Genomic DNA, 20,126 nt, shown 5'->3' on the forward strand with positions numbered 1-20,126 from the left:
TCCCAAACAAAAGAAGATAATGGTACAAGTGGTGCCTTAATTAAATTATGATATTCCATGGGGATTTGTTGACGGGGCTAGCTAGGGCCATCCCCTTAGATGTAGAAGTGGTGCAACGCTCTTCTTAAATCACTCTCGTTACTTCCTTATACAATATTCTTCAAGAAGGGAATCCAACTCAAAAGATGAGTTCCCGGGCCTTCATAGCATTATCCATTTTTCTTCAAATAAAGGAATTAAAAAATTGTAGATCTTGGGTGGCTCTAAGTTAGTTATTGACTCGAGAAGGAAGAAGTTGAAGGTGGATAATATAGCTTTGGCCTCTCTCTTGTGGGACATTTCTCAGGGATTCTTCTCATTTTAGTGGTTATATTTTCAACCTATTTTAAGATAATTGAATCAAGAGGCAAATGATCTTTTCAAGGAAGCCCTTACTCTTCCTTTGGGATTATATGTCATATTTGAATTCAAGGAAGGGTAAGTTGTTGAATCAATGAAGCTCTTGTTTTAAGAAATTAGTGTTTCATTTTGGTTAAGTCTCTATGTTTCTTTGGTCTTGTGTTAAGTAATGGATTTGTTGGTATGGGCTTCTCATTTGAAGTGGTTTGATATGAAAGCCTTTAGTTCAATCTTTTATATATAAAACAACAAAGATAGGTAGGAAATCAAGAACATTAATGATGTTTGTTTTTAAAAAGAAAGGTAGACTTAATACTATCTCTTAAACATAGATTTAGGAATTTCAAAATTTTGTTAAAAACAATCACATATATAAATCCTATTTAAAATTCTCTTTTTAATAAGCGGAAACATATAAATCTAAAATTCTAATAATAATAAATATTTATTATTAAAAAAATATACAAATTAAGAAATTTATTAAAATTTCATTTTAAATAAAAATAATACTAAAATAAATTTATTAATTAAAAAATTTAAAATTCAATATTTTAATAAAACATTTAAAATATAAATCATAGATCGAAATAGTAACTATATATAAAATCTACAAATTTGTACAATATTCAAATTTATATAATTTAATTTATAAGAATTTTTTACAGCGATGTATATATTATTATTAAACATTATATAAATTAAAAAAATATGACTTTTCCGGAAGTCTGGTTACCGGGTGCAAACCCGGAAGTGATGATTGACCCTATGTGATTCATTTCACTAGTTTCAATCCCACTTCTTCGCCTTTGTGAGCATCACTCAATGCAATGAGTGCTAAGTGGACTATTCAAAAATCACGAAAAATTAATTAGTTACAACTACCTCTCATGAAAATGGTCATAAATGAATAAATTTCTTAATATAGGTGATCCCAAAACATAATATCTGATATGTTTAAATACAAGATATAAATTTAAAAACATATATTATATAAAATATATAAATTTAAAAACATATATTATATAAAATAAGCTGAAAATACCGAAAATACCACAGATCCAACTATCATATGCGTTTTGCGATTCATTTAAAAAAAATAAAAGAAAATGAGGAACTCGGTGATTGCACCTCTCATTTTTTACAGCTTTTGGTTGCATTACAACATTTGTAAAGCATTTTATCCCTTGTAAACGTATTAAGTTATAATCCATGAGATGCCATTGTAACCAGTTGTATAAATGTAAAATTAAATTTAAAATGAGAGCAAACCCACAGGCCATAAAACATCTGATCCTTACCAAATGTGGAGAGCTATAATCCATGTTACACCATTGTGACCAGGTAAAACTCTTGGTGTTTGTGTGAATGTGAAATTCAGCTGGGAATGATGGCAACTCCACAGACAAAGGTAGAAAACATATGGGTGATAGTGCCATGTAGGGAACCCAAATTCAATTGTTACTTTTTAGTGGCCCACATTTTGTAAGCTTCTGTTTTTACAGACGCGGCAGAGCATCTAGCCCATTATATGTGGGCGTACTCTTCATATTTTGTCGTTGTACAAAGATGAAAGCTGGGTTCCAGCTGCCGAGGGCCTACCAGGTGTACGTCCTGTCATTTCCTTGGATGGTGTCCAATTGTACATAATATTGACTTTATTCCATTCAAACAGAGATAGGGTGGGTCGTCTTGATGCTAGTGAAAACCCTTTGAAACATGCCGCAGAGCGCAGGAAAATGATTTATTTTATTGGCTGGGAGGAATTCAGATCGTTCAAAGGTATAGTGTTTATAAATATTTTTGAAGGCAGTCAGCATTTCTCACTGCAAATTTTCCCAGAATTTCTGCTCTTCTTATGCTCATGAGTAATCCTCTCCCCTCACAACCTGCTTCAATGGGATGGAATATCTTTTCCATTTTCTCTTTTTGTATTTTCCAATCGGCAATCGCTGAATCCTGTTCAGCGGCTTTCATAAACCATTGTGGTCCAGATGTAAAGAAAACTTTCGCCAGCCATATTTACCCGCGCCTTCTTTCACATGGATTGAGAGTCTTTCTAGATTAACCAGAATTGCAAGAGGGAGATTATTTGAGTTCACAGATTAAACGCCCTATTCGTTTGGCTTCGGATCATGTTGTCATTTTCTTTGGAGGATATGCGAAATAAGCTTGATGCCTAAATGAGCTCGTACTGATGCGAGAATCAAACGCCTCCATTAGTCTTGTTTTTTACATCGTGAAGCCTTGTGAAGTTCGGTGAACTCAACTGAAAAATGAAGGGTTTGTTCAAGCCCTAAGAAAACTTGGGTGGACGCCCGGCAAAAACAGAGGGTATGCTCAAGCCTTACAGAAATTGAAAAATATGAGAACGTATGACCATCAATCTCAATCTCAAGAAAATAGGTTGCAATACGACTCCAACACTTTTTTAAGTTGGAGGTTTGCTCTTTCTAGTGTTGCAGACATGGTTGGTTTTGAGCTGGAAGCGTGTAACGGGTGAGAATTCAAACTTCCCTCAAGGTTTTTCGGTTTTGTAGTACGTTACGTTTGATGATATTTTTTCCAGAGGTTAAAAGACCGTCCTTTTTTTATTAAACAGAAAAAATGTATGGTAACGTATTTATTCAGATGATAACCAGATTTCATCAAAATGATACAAACTGCGATTGTAATATATACGTCCATATCCTAGCTGATTTCGAAAACCAAAACAGAAAGCATACCCAGAATGTCCTTGCTATTTAAGGAGCATAGCATGATTTATCCGTGGAAATACATAAAAACCAGTGAGCTGATTTTGCTATATTCCTCACATCCTCCTTAGAAGCAACATAGAAATAAAAAAGCATTGGAATCCTGCTAGGCCATCCAGGACAGCTAGACATTTTAAAGACTGATTTACCCTTGGCGGAGAAGCCATGTTCCCAATCTATACTCCAAATAGATATGCCCCATACCCACTAAGAGTACCTTCTTGGAGAGATGATCAGCCTGTTGGTTCCAATCCCTATATATGTGCTGAAAATTGAGAAGCTGGAATCTGTGGTTAAGTTGGATAATGTGCTCTAAACAGTACTGCAGATTAATGCCCTGTAACCAGTACTGCAGATTGAGTACCTGAATACCTTTTTTCCCATTAAGCCACTTAACAAAGCACATGGAGGCACCAAAGACCTGCAGTGACTTAATGTTAAAAGCAGTAGCAACATGTAGTAGAGCCTCGCAAGCACAAAGTTCTGCCTTTGTATTTGTTCCCTGTGCAGCATTGAGCCATATTTATTATTCTGAAAGAAACATTCCCAGAAAGTAGGAGAAGAGCCCCCACAAAGGCTCGCCTGAGAGGCTCCATCAAAAAAGGCCAGTGTTAGTAAGAGGGTCCAGAGGAAAGCGAAAGGGGCGAGTTTTCTTGAGATGAGAAGGCCTCGAGTAGTCCATAAAAAAACCAATGATCTGGGCCAAAATGCTGGAGAGAATGATGGACCGACCCTAAAAAATGGTCTGATTATTGATCTTCCAGATGCCCCACGCAGCAAACATGGGGAGGGTTTTGAAGAGGCCCATTTTTTGTCCCACTACTGCAAGCACATCTCCAGGGAGGAGAGGGGACCAGACTTCTGGATATTGAACAGTGCTAGCAAAGCTTCCCAAAGAGATCTTGAATAGGAACACTAAAAAAAACAGGTGAGCCACTGATTCTGCACTATTATTGCATAAACAACAAATATTGGGACCACAAAACCCCTTTTAAGCAGGTTGTCCCAAGTTAAGATACGGTTTTCCAATGAAAGCCAAATGAACCACAAAACCCCTTTTAAGCAGGTTGTCCCAAGTTAAGATACGGTTTTTCAATAAAGGCCAAATGAAGCAATGAAGCTTTGGAGGAATGGGCCATTTCTAGAGTTTACGAGTCCACCACTTCAGTGCTTCACCCGGGGCTGCAGAAAAGAGGAAGAGATAGAGTGGTAGGCTAATTTTGCAGTGATCTGGCCACTGCGAGTAATTCCAAACCACACTAAGGAGTCCTGCTCCCTATTCAGAAAAAGACCATTTGACATTGACACTTTATTGAAAAAATCCCACTATGTTGCCAGAGAGCCCTGCAACCCCAAGTCCAGCAATCCTTTCCACCCACTGAGAGGAGGGACCTATAGATGAGACAACGAAACATGACAAAGGTGAGTTATACATTGAGCATGGAGGTGAGCAATAAGTTCAGTAGATAAGTGCCCATGGGAGAGTCTACCGATGAAAGAGTCCTTTCCAATAGAGGCTTGCTTCCCATTTCCAACTTTCCACACAAGCCCATGATGCAACCAAGGAAGGGCCTCAACCAACCCTATCCAACTATTCAAACCTCCTATGTATTTCCGTTGATAAAAGATACAGATTCACTCCTGTAAGGATTTATTCAGGAGATACTTGTCTGCAATGATATGGCTGCAAATACTAGAGTCAAATATCACCCTCCACAAACTTTTCATGGCCAGTGCAGTGCCAAACCACTACAGATTTTTGAAACCCCATCACCCAAACTTTTTAGGCTGTGCAAGTAACTCCCATTTAGCCAAATGCAGCCCAACCCGTTGGTTCTTGCCTGTCCATAAGAAATTAAACATGCATGGACGAATCTTTTGGATGACTGATTTTGCTATCTTGGATAGAGAAAGCCAGTACACAAAACTGTATTCAAGGACAGCTTTGACCAAGGTCATTCTACCTCCCAAGGAGAGACAGCTGTAGCACCAATGGCTAATACGCTTTTCAACTTTTTTAATCAACCAAGACCAATCGTCTACTGAATAACAATTAGGCTTAAACTGATAGCCCAGATAACATAAGCCGTGATCAATTGAAGCCATCTTGTAAGGGAAAATATAGTCGATAGATGACATGATCACATCTGAAATATTGTTGAATAAAATGTCGACTTTTGCTAACTGATAATCATACTTGTAGCAGAGTAGAAAATAGAGAAAATATGATGATAAAAGATCCATTCCTCCAGAGTACCCTCCACCAAAACTAGCACATCGTCTACAAAACAGAAGATGAGTAAGGAAGATAGACTTAGAAATTTTTACGCCTTTTATAAGCCCCTCTAGTTTTGACAAATTAATCATATAGCTCAGACCCTCGATACTGAGAAGGAACAGAAGAGGGGAGAGGGGGCACCCGTCTTAACCCCCTGGAAGCAGTGAAGAAGCCAGTAGGTGAGCCATTAATTAGCACAGAAAAGTTAGTAGAAGTGATACACCCCAAATCCAATCAGTGATAGAGATATCCAAACCAATAATCAAAAGGAGTCTAAGAAAACTCCAATTAACCCAACCTCGATAATGAGAAGGAACAGAAGAGGGGAGAGGGGGTACCCATCTTAACCCCCTGGAAGCAGTGAAGAAGCCAGTAGGCGAGCCATTAATTAGCACAGAAAAGTTAGTAGAAGTGATACACCCCAAATCCAATCAGTGATAGAAATATCCAAACCAATATGCAAAAGGAGTCTAAGAAAACTCCAGTTAACCCTATCATACGCCTTGACCAGGTCCATCTTTAAAATCAAGGCACAACGCTTCTTGGTCTTGATAGAATGTAATGCCTCTAGAGCAGACCCTATTGTATCATGGATAAGTCTCCCAAGGAGGAAACCAAATTGTTCTGGAGAAATAGCTCAAGAGAGGATATCTTTGAGGCGGAGAGATATAACCTTCGCAATGATCTTATAGATAAGGTTGCACAAGGAGATAGGTCTATAATCATTCAAAGTGCGAGGATAGAGCACTTTGGAATGAGAGCAATAAAGGTGGCATTGATAGCCCCTGAGACCGTACCTGAAGTTCTAGCCTCCTCAACAACCTGCAAAATGTCTTTTCCCATCAGCTTAAAAAATGCTAGGGAAAATTCTACAGTCCAGCCATCGAGGCCAGGACCCTTGTCCTTGCCAAGGGATTTTAGGACATGCTTAATTTCCTCTAACGAGATTGGTTTGCCCATCCACACTGAGTCCTCTTCAGAAAAGATTTGGGGGAAATATTAAAGAACTTGTAGCTATGCCTAAATCCGATTAACACCCAAATCTCTTAAGATATTAGAGAAGTGATTCCGGACAACCTTCTCCATCCCCTGCACAGAACAATGAGTGTGCCCTGCAACGTCTTGAACCTCCCAAATGTGTTTTTTATTCCTTTGGTGGGAGGCAAAGCGATGAAAAAACTTAGTATTCCCGTCACTAGCCTGAACCCAAATGGCCCTACTCTTAAGATGCCACCGTTCCTCTTTTGCTTTGAGAAGCAAGGCTTTCCTCTTTGCCAAGGAACAAATACGATTTTTCACACCATCTAGGAAGCCTTCAACATTAAAAGAAGAATGGCAGGCATGAATAAAAGATTCAGTCTCCAACAGTTCTCTATCGTTCAATGATATGTAGACGAGCCCAATTTTTAACCTATGATTTGAGAGCCTTCATCTTATGGACCTAAGATTCCATAGCAGAAGGAAAGGAATCAAATAAATAGTGCTTCCAAACAGAATGAACCAGCCTGGTAAAGGAGTCCACTAGGAGCCAAGAATGGTTGAACTTAAAAAGTGTCTTTTGAAGGAAGACAGAAGCAATGAACTGAAGATAGATTGGTGAATGGTCAAAGATTACTTCAGAGAAAATCCAAGATTGATAGCAACCTAACGAAACCATTAATAATTTTGCCAATATGAATTGATCCAGTCGTTTGGCAATACCATTAGCCCCAGTTCGTCCGTTCCACCACGTAGCCGCCAAGGGGATTGGACAAATGTCTATCAAGTTTGAATCAAGGATAATTTGAGAGATGACGAGGGCAAAGGAATCCGCCCTAGCATTGAATTCCTAGACCTCGTCGGCCGAGACCGTGAAGTTCAAATCTCCTGCTAGGATAAGAGACTGTCTCCACAGGAATCCACTGTGCATCAGAGGGTTCCAAAATGACTCACGATCCTCGTACGACCCATAACAATTCACCAATGTAATGGGACGAGCCAGATCATAAAGATTACCGACCAAAATGATGTTGGCCAATGTTGAGAACGGCCTAAGGGAGTCCACACGCAGGGTCCAAAGGACCGCAAGGCCACCAGATCGTCCATTTGCATCAGTAGAACGAATACACCAATCAAGGCAGACCTCTAACAATTCCTCCCTGGCTTTAGAACCAGGACCCATCATTTCTTAGATTGATGAACATCAACTAGTCTAGGGAAAGCACGTTTTTTAGGAGACCTTCCAAGTTCCAACTCCTCTTATGTTTAAACTTTAAAGACGTGATTATCATGGGGCACCCGTGTGAGAGGGCAGCTCTAAGGGCCCTAGGAGAGTCGGAGACATTAGAAATTTCTTTAAAGTGACTGCCCTGGATAAAACCCTCCCGAGCAAGCCTTTTTTTGTTTAGTTTCTTCTTTCTAATCATGACATTTTGGAAACATTTTGGAATGGGGAAGGGAGTCATTGATGGAAGGGATATAGGGTTGAGGAGTGGGGTAGGAAGGGATTGTTGTAAGGTTGAGAAAGTCATGATAGGAGGGATCTAGGGTCAGGGAATCAGATGATGATGTGAGGCACTGCCTTGGGGGAGGAAGAGAGGAAGACTGTGCATGAGAGAGGAGACTAGGGGTAGGGGGTTATCCCGCTCCCCGCTCCTTTATGAAGACGAATGAGAAGATCAAAGAACGTGGGAAATGGACAAAGCGAAGGATAGGGTTTATGCAGGAGGCAAGGACCTAGGGATAGAGACTGTGGAGTGGTTAAGGGAGGGGGTAGGAATGATTTCCAAAAGAGGTTTGGAAGAAATATGAGAGACACTCGAAGCATGGTTAGATGAGGAGCGAGAAATAACAATGGGATAGACACTGTGGAGTGGTTAAGGGAGGGGGCAGGAATGATTTCCAAAAGAGGTCTGGAAGAAATATGAGAGACACTCGAAGCATGGTGAGACGAGGAGCGAGAAATAACAATACTATCCAATAATAGTAAATCATCTCTAGAAGGGGACTCCATAAGCTTACCAGAGAAAATATCAGAGATAGGCAGAGAAGTCCCTGGAAAGCTATGGTCCTAAGAATCCACTGGCTTGACAAATCTCCCCATAGCATCGACAGTGATGGCAAGGCTTTCATATCAACCCCAATATCGTTGACCGAATGCAAGGCTTTCATATCATCTAGTGGAGAATCCCCGCCAGTCCTATGGTCCACAGACAACAGCGCAGTGTCGCTGGAGACTGACAAATTGACATCCATTTTCGGAGTTGAGGCCACTCCACGAGCTGAAGGAACTACTAGTGTCCAGCAAATGATACCCTGCTTCTCTGTACCAACACCACCCGACTTAGGTTTTGCCACCGCCATGGAAGTATTAACCTTTGACCTTTGGGACACTTTATCAACAAAGCAAGATAAAGGCGAACACTACTTCCTCATAGAAACATAGTCCACCTTCAAATGGCCCATCTGGTGACAGTTCAAACATCTGAAGGGAACCTTCCAGAAGTCTTAACCTTTGGTAGAAAGAAACCTCGCCAATCATTATCTCGATTTCACCCGGCAAGCCTTTTACTAAATCATCTCGACCAGCACCCGGAGGATGCGCTCGTCAAAGGCCACTGGGGACATGTCATTGAAAAATATGAATTTCTCAATACTGTTAGCCAACAAGATGACACTCTGTCTGGTCCAAAGCTCGAGCAGAAATCCAACTAATTTGACCCATACATACTGTGACTTAGGCCTTTCCGAGAGAGGGCTGAACCCTACGTGCCACCGCTGATGCCACAGAAAACCCTTGCCAATAACCCAAGCCTTCTGCAAAACCATTTGCAGTTGCCCTCATCCAGGAAGCAGAAGTGCAGCCACTGGTTCATTAAAATATTGACCGTGGGACAATAACCTAAAAAAGTCCTCCAGTGCTGTGAAACCCACGCTAGTATTTGGGGTTTATTGAGGGATATGTAATAAAACCTCCCCATGAGTTCTCTGACGGACAGGCTCGAAACCCTGTCCATACCAACATCATGATCATGGCCAAGAGTTAGCCGAGGTTATTCCACTTGGCTACAAAGGGCTTTTGGAAGACAACACAGTTTGATCACCGGATCTCGAGAAGGGGATAAGGAACCTGTTGGGTACGAAGGACCTGCTTCCATCCCGACACCATGTGTCAGATCCTTTCTAGTAAGTGACCCACTGTGGGCGGCTCCGAGACCACCGACTCCATATCTAATAGGACAAAACGAAAATAAAACGATGTCGGACAAGATGCAACAGCTGACAAAGCCTAGGAAACCCGGGGGAGGGAGGGCCGCCTTCCGCCAGGGAACAAGCACCTCCCCACCTACGGTTCGAGGAAGAAAGATAAAACAAAAAACCTGTTGGCATTATGGTTTAGGTGTTGTCCTTGATGGCAACCCATTCAGGTGGTAGATCACTGTTCTTCATGTCAGCATCAAAGATTGATGATCAGCTCTTAATTTATTGAAAAATTTAAGAAGGACGCAGGTACACCTTTCAGAAAGTGCGTACCCGCAGGTAATCCATGCATAGACCGCGTCTAGGGACGCAGTCCAGCCGTTCAGAAGGTGCGTCCACCCAGTGCACACTTTTTAAGGCAGAGAAAAGCACACGTGGGGGTTTCTTGTGATTTACTCCTGGTATCTAGCCGACGGTATTGTGTTTTTAAGGTGTCGGCTCGTGGTATTGTTCCTTGATTTGAGGAGGAGCTTGCCTATATAAAGCAAAGGAGATCATTTGGTTTGAGTATGTCTTTGTTGAATATCTTATGGGGTGAGATCTGGTCTAGATCTAATCAAGGCGAATCTATTAATGGACCGAGATCTCTTGGCGCATGTTCAGATCTGTGGATCTGATTGTCTGGGTTACTTCTGAAGTCTTGAAATCATCTATGCCCGGAGGGACGCAGGTGCAGTAAGGGTTCAGGTGCGTCCGGGACGCAGGAGCGAAGCGTTTCAGGTGCGCCGGGACGCAGGCGCAGAAGGGTTCAGGTGCGCCGGGACGCAGGCAGTTCAATAGACTCAGTGCGAGGGACGCAGGCTAGCAGTTGAGCAGGGTGCGTCCGGGACGCAGGCTAGCAGTTGAGCAGGGTGCGTCCAGGGACTCAGGCCAGCAGTTGAGCAGGGTGAGTCCGGGACTCAGGCTAGCAGTTGAGCAGGGTGAGTCCGGACTCAGGCTAGCAGTTGAGCAGGGTGCTTCCTTCTCTTAAAATCTTTGTTTATCACTGTTGTGTTCTGGGTTTGGTCCTATTATTGTTGATCTGGTTACTACAGTTGATTGGGTAATTCTCTTACACTTGATGATCAATTGATGCTTATGGATCCAGTTTGAAAATTTATGAAAAGTGGTCCTTGTATGAAAAGAAGTAGGGGGTTGTAGCTCCCTTCCAGGAGAGACTGGAAAACGAGAGAGAGTTGTAGCTCTCTGCAGGTTGCAGCCTGCGTACTGGTAAAGGACTGCACCAGTACAAAACCATTGTAAAAGGAGTTTCTAATTTGAAAGAAGATAGAGACATATTGCAGCAGGTGGTTTTCTCCCACATTGGGTTTCCACCTTACATCTTGTGTTCTTTGGTGTGACTATCTGTTTCTTTTGTTCATGTTCATTATTTTATGGTACTGACATGCAAAAATAATTCAAAGAACAAATAAAGAAGATTTATTAAACGAATTATATAATACTGATTCACCCCCCCTCTCAGTATTATTTCCAACAATTGGTATCAGAGCAGGTCCTTCAGAGAAGCTTGATCGCTTGAAGGTAGATCGTTCATCATGAGCAACTACGAGAGAGAAGCATCAATCAGGCCACCCGTTTTTGATGGGACAAACTTCAATTATTGGAAGGTAAGAGTTACTGCATATCTTCAATCTCTTGGTACAAAAGTTTGGGACATTGTAGAAACAGGCTACGCTTTTCCTTCAGCTACTCCTACAGATGCAGCAAAGAAGAAGAAGTATGAAACAAATGCGAAAGCAGTCAGTACTCTATTAGGAAGTATATCCCAAACAGAATTCATGAAGGTAATGCACTTCAAATCCGCAAAAGAGATATGGGACAAAATGGTCACAAGCTATGAAGGAGATGAACAGGTAAAGCGTGCTAAACTTCAAACTCTCAGGATTCAGTATGAGACTCTCAAGATGTATAATGATGAAAGTGTGGCTAATTATTTTCTTCGGGTAGATGAGATTGTTAATTGTATGAAAAATTTGGGTGAAGAAATAAAAGAGGCTACAGTAATTGAAAAGGTTCTAAGATCATTGTCCCCCAAGTTTGAATCTAAAGTGTCTGCAATAGAAGAAAAGGAAAATCTCCGAATTCTCACTATGTCTCAGCTACATGGAATTCTAACTGCTTATGAAATGAGAAAGGGAGGTCCATCAGATAGAAGGGACGCTGCTTTCAAGGCATCAGGCAAAGAAGATTATTATGAAGCAAGCCATGTTCCAGAAGAAGAGGAAGAACAATCAAATTTTGTCAGAAATCTTCAAAGGGGTTCTGGAAGGTTCAGAGGTAAGCTACCTTTCAAATGCTTTGCTTGTGGAAGAGTAGGTCATTATGCTGCAAAATGTCCCTATAAGGATAAAGGAAAGGAACCTGCTAGATGGAACAAGAAACAAAGTGCAAATAAGAAAAGCTACTACACCCATGAAGATAGTGATGGTTTATCAAACAGTGATGAAGATGAACAAGGTAATAAATATAAGTTGTTAATGGCATTTGAAGATGATGATTATGAGGATGCTGTAGATGTGAATAACCTCTATGATGAAATTACTAGACTCAAGAGATGTATAGAAGAAAAGAATGTGATCATTGATACTCTACAATTTCAAATTGATGAAAAGGAAAAACATCTTGAAAAACTAGAAGGTGAAATTGTTGGTCTCAGAAAAGAAATTGAGAAAACAAAAGCTATTAATCCTAAGTTTGTCAAAGGATCTGAAACTTTGGATGAGATTATCAATGTGCAGCGGTCTCCTCTAAACAAGACAGGTTTGGGTTATAATAGAGAAACCTCTCAAGCATCCACCTCAAAAAGTTATCTTGATGCGGCAAGAAGAAATGAGCAGAAGAACAATGAAGATAATCAGGTAAAGCAGGGACGAAATACAAACAGAAACTATCAGGGGCAATCCATCTTAAGGGTGAACAAAAGCTACAACCAACCACAGGTAAAATCTTCTCAATTTGGTCCAAGAATAGATGAAAATAGAAATTACAATCAGTTGGCAGGTAGATTCAATAACCGCAGAAGCTTCTTCAATGGACAATGCTTTTCTTGCCATAACTTTGGTCACAAAGCAGCTCAATGTGTTGCATATAAAACGATCATGACTAGGGAAGCTCAAAAACAAAGAAGTATGACGGGGATTACAAAAAGGACCTATAACAACTTTTCGGCTCTTGAAAATGAAGTTGAATGTTCCATTTGCAATAATTTTGGTCATGAAGACTCTGAATGCAGGAGCAGGTTTCAGGAGAGAAAGGAACAAGAGCGGAAAAAGGAACAAGCCTCAAGCACCAAAACATGGAGAATAAAGGAACCTCAAACAGAAAGATGTGGGATTGCATTTTATGCAGAGGGACAGGAAAATCTATGGTACATTGACAGTGGATGTTCGAAGCATATGACAGGTGATAAAGAAGAACTTGAGTCTTATTCTACTTTAGAAAAGGGAAAGAAAGTCTCTTTTGGAAATGATACTCCTGCAACTATAAAAGGAAAAGGTATTGCTCCTTTAAAATAAAATGTCAAGGCTGGAAATGTTTTGTATGTTGATGGATTGAAGCATAATCTACTAAGTGTCAGCCAGATGTGTGATCAAAGAACCGAAGTTATATTCAGATCAAATGGATGTCTTGTTCGTGATCTTGATACAGGTAAAACAATGCTCAAAGGCAAAAGAACTCCAAATAATCTGTACATATTTGAAGAAGGACAACAACAATGCTATCTAAACAAGGATGAAGAGCACTGGTTATGGCATCAAAGGTTGGGACATCTAAGCTTCTCACAAATAAGGAAAGCATGCAAATATCAGGCAGTTCGCGATCTTCCAGATATCAAAATTCCTGACAACACCATATGCAAATCATGTCAGTTTGGAAAACAAACCAGAACTAACTTTCCAGATAAAGAAGGATCAGCTAGCATGCCTCTTGAGCTAGTACATACAAATACATGCGGTCCTTTCAGAAAAAGGACACCTCGAGGAGAAGAATACTTGATATTATTCATTGACGATTTCTCCAGGTTTGTTTGGTTAGGACTTATGAAGCACAAAGATGAAGCATTCGAAAAATTCAAATCCTTCAAAGCCTTGGTTGAAAATGAATCAGGTCACAAAATTAAGTGCCTCAGATCCGACAGAGGTGGGGAATTTACTTCAAATGAATTTTTCGATTTCTGTGAAGAACATGGGATAAGAAGAGAATTCTCTACAGCAAGAACTCCCCAACAAAATGGAGTTGTGGAAAGAATGAACAGAACAATCCAACAAATGGCTCGTGCTATGCTTGATGAATCAGGAACTCCCGCAACTTTCTGGGGTGAAGCTGCACATGCTGCGGTTATTATTCTCAACAAAACAAATGTCCGGGTAAACAACACTTAAACTCCTCATGAGCTCTGGAGTGGTAAAACTCCTTCGGTAAAGCACTTCAAAATCTTTGGGAGCAAATGCTATATCAAGAATACTGATGAGCAGCTTGGCAAACTTGAACCTAGAGCAGATGAAGGCATTCTTCTTGGTTACTCTCCACATAGCAAAGCATACAAGTGCTACAATAAAAGACTTGGCAGAATTGTTGACAGCATTGATGTGGTGGTTGATGAGAAGGGATACATTCCTAGGCAAGTACATCGGGAAGATATCGAAGAAGATGAAGGCTACCCTCAAAGACAGAATGATGAAGAAGAAGAACCTCAAGAAGAACCAGAGGAGCAAACAAGAATAGAAGAAAAGACTCCATCCAGATATGTTCAGAAAAACCATCCAGAATCTCAGATTATGGGACAGAAAGAAGCAGGTGTACAAACTAGAAGAACAGTTGCAGAAGCCTCAAGCTATTTGGCATTACTCTCCTCGACTGAACCACAAAATGTGAAGAAAGCATGCAAAGATGAATGTTGGGTGAAAGCAATGGATGAAGAACTTGAGCAGATCGAAAAGAACAACACTTGGGAGCTGGTTCCTAGACCAAAAGATAAGAATGTTATCGGGACAAAATGGGTCTTCAAAAACAAATTGAATGAAAATGGAGAAGTAATTAGAAACAAAGCCAGACTTGTTTGTAAAGGGTACGCACAGCAAGAAGGAATAGACTTTGAAGAAACTTTTGCTCCTGTTGCAAGACTTGAGGCCATCCGAATGTTCCTTGCTCTCTCAAGTTCTCAAAACTTCAAAGTATTTCAAATGGACGTAAAATCAGCCTTTCTGAATGGAGACTTGGAAGAAGAAGTGTACATTGAACAGCCAGATGGGTTTATTCTTGGAAATGATCCAAGCCTCGTATGCAGATTGAAAAAGGCCCTCTATGGTCTCAAACAAGCTCCAAGGGCTTGGTACTACCGCTTGGACAAATATCTTCATCAACAAGGGTTCTCAAAAGGTTCAGCAGATAGCAATCTTTATATAAAAGTTGAAAATGAAAAATTGCTAATTTTTGTTGTGTATGTAGATGACATTATTTTTGGCAGCAATGAAGAAGTTATGAGTCAAAGCTTTGCCTCGGTCATGCAGAAAGAATTTGAAATGTCCTTACTAGGAGAACTGACATATTTCCTTGGTTTGCAAATCCAACAAAAGGAAGAAGGAATCTTTTTATCTCAAACCAAGTATCTCAAACAGATTTTGAAGAAATATGGCATGGAAGATGCAAAACCAGTATGTACACCCATGGTCACAGGATGTAGCCTCAGTGCAAATGATGAATCTGCAGCAGTACATCAACCAACCTACAGATCTATGATTGGAAGTTTACTTTATTTGACAGGTACCGGACCAGATATCATGCATGCAGTTGGAATAGTTGGAAGATTTCAAGCAAATCCAAAAGAGACTCATCTTCAGGCAGTGGAGAATTTTCAAATATCTTCAAGGGACTCAAAATTATGGCTTATGGTATCCTAGAGATACAGATCTTACACTTCATGCTTATACAGATGCAGATTGGGCCGGAAGCGTGGATGACAGGAAAAGCACAAGTGGTGGTGCGTTCTTTATGGGTTCCAGACTGGTATCTTGGTTCAGCAAGAAACAGAGTTCAATTGCCTTGTCTACAGCTGAAGCGGAATATGTTGCTGCTGCATCTTGTTGCACCCAACTCCTTTGGATGATGCAGACATTACAGGATTTTCAAATCACTTGTACACCACCAATCCCTATCTTATGTGACAACACAAGTGCAATCAGCATCTCAAAGAATCCTGTTATGCATTCAAAAACCAAGCACATACCAATCAAGTACCATTTTCTCCGGGAACAAGTACTTGAACAGAAGGTCAAATTGGAGTATGTTCCTTCTAAGGAACAAGTTGCTGATATTTTCACCAAACCATTGCCCAGGGACACTTTTGAATACCTCAGGCAAAAGCTGGGGGTTGTTGATGCATCATCTTATTGTTGAACCTCTTCTTATTGGTGATACAGGCTCAGGGGGAGCACATAATGCATTGTTGGCATTATGGAGGATGGTCAGAAGGAGATCTTGGAAATTGCTGCAATATGTCTCTATCTCTTTCATGGTAGATTATGGTTCGTTGCTGCAGATCTGGTTCATATTCAGGAGGAGCATGATCTTAGGGGGAGCATTCCCTTTGCCCTTGATGTCAAAGGGGGAGAATGAAGCTGAAGATTATGAGGTTGCCATCAAGTCCAAAGGGGGAGATTGTTGGCATTATGGTTCAGGTGTTGTCCTTGATGGCAACCCATTCAGGTGGTAGATCACTGTTCTTCATGTCAGCAGCAAAGATTGATGATCAGCTCTTAATTTATTGAAAAATTTAAGAAGGACGCAGGTACACCTTTCAGAAAGTGCGTACCCGCAGGTAATCCATGCATAGACCGCGTCCAGGGACGCAGTCCAGCCGTTCAGAAGGTGCGTCCACCCAGTGCACACTTTTTAAGGCAGAGAAAAGCACACGTGGGGGTTTCTTGTGATTTACTCCTGGTATCTAGCCGACGGTATTGTGTTTTTAAGGTGTCGGCTCGTGGTATTGTTCCTTGATTTGAGGAGGAGCTTGCCTATATAAAGCAAAGGAGATCATTTGGTTTGAGTATGTCTTTGTTGAATATCTTATGGGGTGAGATCTGGTCTAGATCTAATCAAGGCGAATCTATTAATGGACCGAGATCTCTTGGCGCATGTTCAGATCTGTGGATCTGATTGTCTGGGTTACTTCTGAAGTCTTGAAATCATCTATGCCCGGAGGGACGCAGGTGCAGTAAGGGTTCAGGTGCATCCGGGACGCAGGAGCGAAGCGTTTCAGGTGCGCCGGGACGCAGGGGCAGAAGGGTTCAGGTGCGTCGGGACGCAGGCAGTTCAATAGACTCAGTGCGAGGGACGCAGGCTAGCAGTTGAGCAGGGTGCGTCCGGGACGCAGGCTAGCAGTTGAGCAGGGTGCGTCCAGGGACTCAGGCCAGCAGTTGAGCAGGGTGAGTCCAGGACTCAGGCTAGCAGTTGAGCAGGGTGAGTCCGGACTCAGGCTAGCAGTTGAGCAGGGTGCTTCCTTCTCTTAAAATCTTTGTTTATCACTGTTGTGTTCTGGGTTTGGTCCTATTATTGTTGATCTGGTTACTACAGTTGATTGGGTAATTCTCTTACACTTGATGATCAATTGATGCTTATGGATCCAGTTTGAAAATTTATGAAAAGTGGTCCTTGTATGAAAAGAAGTAGGGGGTTGTAGCTCCCTTCCAGGAGAGACTAGAAAACGAGAGAGAGTTGTAGCTCTCTGCAGGTTGCAGCCTGCGTACTGGTAAAGGACTGCACCAGTACAAAACCATTGTAAAAGGAGTTTCTAATTTGAAAGAAGATAGAGACATATTGCAGCAAGTGGTTTTCTCCCACATTGGGTTTCCACCTTACATCTTGTGTTCTTTGGTGTGACTATCTGTTTCTTTTGTTCATGTTCATTATTTTATGGTACTGACATGCAAAAATAATTCAAAGAACAAATAAAGAAGATTTATTAAACGAATTATATAATACTGATTCACCCCCCCTCTCAGTATTATTTCCAACAAAACTCCTCACTGGACAGACATTGTCCACCCGAGAGGAAGAAAGTAGAGACTGGTAGAAGGGTCCTCATCCACTGAAACAGAGCTAGGGTGCAAAAACAACATTATTCATTACAAGTGCCGAAATGCTCCGTGTTATTCATGCACAACTTATTCGCATGCTTTTATGAAGAACTATTCCACTGTATGTTTGAAGATTTAGTAATCTCCACACCCTAATGAAACATTTCACAAGTTAGGTCAAATTATGATGTTAGATGATATATATGCACAGACTTGTTTTTTTCATTAGTCCGTGTAACGGGTGAGAATTCAAACTACCCTATCAGTTGTTGTATTTTCTGTTACATGATATATAAATAGACTTGTTTTTCTCATTAGTTCTCTTTATTTTATTTTGAATAACCAGCGATGAAGGCAAACTGATACATAAGGTGGTTGAACAGGTTTTAATAATGGTGAAAAATTCACCCTTAACCGTGGACGTAGCTAAATATCCAAAAGGTTTGGATGAGAAAGTAGAAGATTTTGAAAAAACAGTGTTATCACAGCCACATAGAGATCTAAATCTCAGATCTTTAGGATCGTGGGGTTTGGTGGGGTGGCAAAGACAACGTTGGCAAAATGACTCTTCATTATTAAGAAGTCTATATACCATAATTTCTGCTTCTGATATTGAGATAATTCAGGGAAAGACTTTTTAAGTTCTTTCCAGAGATTACTTCTCAAGAGTTTGACTGGATCTGATCCAGTAAACAGTGTCGATGAGGAATAGGGATTCTCAAGAAACAAATTCCATCTCCTCACATTTTAGTAATTTTAGATGTGATGTAGATATGGTGGATCAGGTTTATGCAGACCAAACTGAACTTCACTCTGAAAGCTTAATACTGATTAAATCTCGAGAACAAAGATGTTCTCATAAATGGAGCCAAAGAGTCATCAATCAATATACAACCTAACTGGGCTTGGTAGACAACATTTTCTTGAGCTATTCTATTTGCATTCATTCAACCAGTCACATCCACCCCAAGAATTTAAACATGTGGTAAAGAAGTTTCCAGAAGCCTGTGGTGGACCGCCTTTATCTTCGAAGGTGTTTTGGGGCAATTCCTAGTGGACCGCCTTTATCTTCGAAGGTGTTCTTGTGGAACGGGTTTTGTCAAAGGTGATGTCTTCAAATCTCTTATGGCTACGCTGAACAATTGTTCGCACTCTTCCTTGCCTACCTCGATTTGTATGAAGAATTCAAGGGCAGAAAATTAGAAACATTGTGGGAAAAGGAATTCCAGGTAAATTAGGATATGTTGAAAAGGAATTCCAGGTAAATTAGGATATGTTGAATTGAAGACTGAATATTTTCTATTGATATTGTACCACAGAGTCTCCAATATGTTTTCATGAGATTGTTATTTCATCTGCATTTTCTTGTAAACATTTGAAACAACTGGACACTCTTTTGCAGGCACTTTACAGTTGCGGGAATTGGAGATTGAGGGCCCCCTCTCGAACCTTTCAAACTCGATAGGGAGGCTAAGCATCTATAGAGGATTGTGATTGGTCCTTTTCCGCTACATGGAAAGAAAGTCAAACTCAGAAAATTACCACAAGAATTCTGTCGTCTGAGGTCGTGAAAGGCCTTGATGTTAAAACAATGTTCGGACATTATTTCACTGCCGCAGTGCTTTGGTAATTTAACCAACCTTTAACAGATTCAGCTGGCTCACTTCTACGCTTCGGAGATGCTGTCAGATTCCTTTTGTAAATTAAGTAAACTCCAATATCTGGATTTGAAATATTGTACTAATTTAACCATCTCAATCTAATCACGGAGAAAGGAGTCTGTTAGATTTATTTCTTAAAATTTGATTGTAACTTTTTGATAACATCGTTAAATTAGTTTAAAGGGTTTAAAATGTATATTTGAATATATGTATATATGGATTTCTTGCTCCAAAAATTCTGAATCACTAAAAATTACATGTAGAATTTCAATCAAAATTAACTAAAATAATTATCTACTAAAAACAAAAACATCTCAATTAAATCCGTGACCAGATTTACAGAGAGAAGAACAAATTTTAAAATCCTAAAAATTTATTAATAATTACGTGTTAAGCCAGCTACTGGTTTCCTCTGAAGTACAGAAGAAGAAAAAAAAATAAAAAATACATCCACTGCGAAACCGCTGTTTAGTGATTTGGAGTCTTCCATTAACAACGGCATACTTCCACGACTGCAACTTTCAAAGCGGGCAAAGCTGGAAGGATTATGGATTATTGGGTATCCGCAATTAGAAGAGTTGGAAGACATCAAATGTTGAATGTCATAGCGGAGGCTTTATGCTGAAGAATGGCCCAAACTGCAGTGGAGCGCGGGCGTATTGGGCTAAGTCCGCCAAAGATGTTCAGGATATTTCGATTATAGTTGTACTGCAGCGCCAAA

At 40.5% G+C, this 20,126-nt stretch overlaps 1 long non-coding RNA gene across 1 annotated transcript; it reads left to right on the plus strand.

Annotated features, from left to right (window-relative positions):
* The first annotated feature begins 2,184 nt into the window (after positions 1-2,184).
* LOC149197405 (uncharacterized) lies at positions 2,185-19,535 on the plus strand. Its single transcript, XR_016254760.1, has 2 exons — positions 2,185-2,895; positions 19,147-19,535. It is a non-coding gene; the product is annotated as an uncharacterized LOC149197405 (long non-coding RNA).
* The last annotated feature ends 591 nt before the right edge of the window (positions 19,536-20,126 follow it).

Source organism: Pinus tabuliformis, chromosome 2_2 (genome assembly GCF_031772625.1).
Source record: "Pinus tabuliformis cultivar Carrire ecotype Pingquan chromosome 2_2, CPIR1, whole genome shotgun sequence".
Classification (NCBI taxonomy): Eukaryota; Viridiplantae; Streptophyta; class Pinopsida; order Pinales; family Pinaceae; genus Pinus; species Pinus tabuliformis.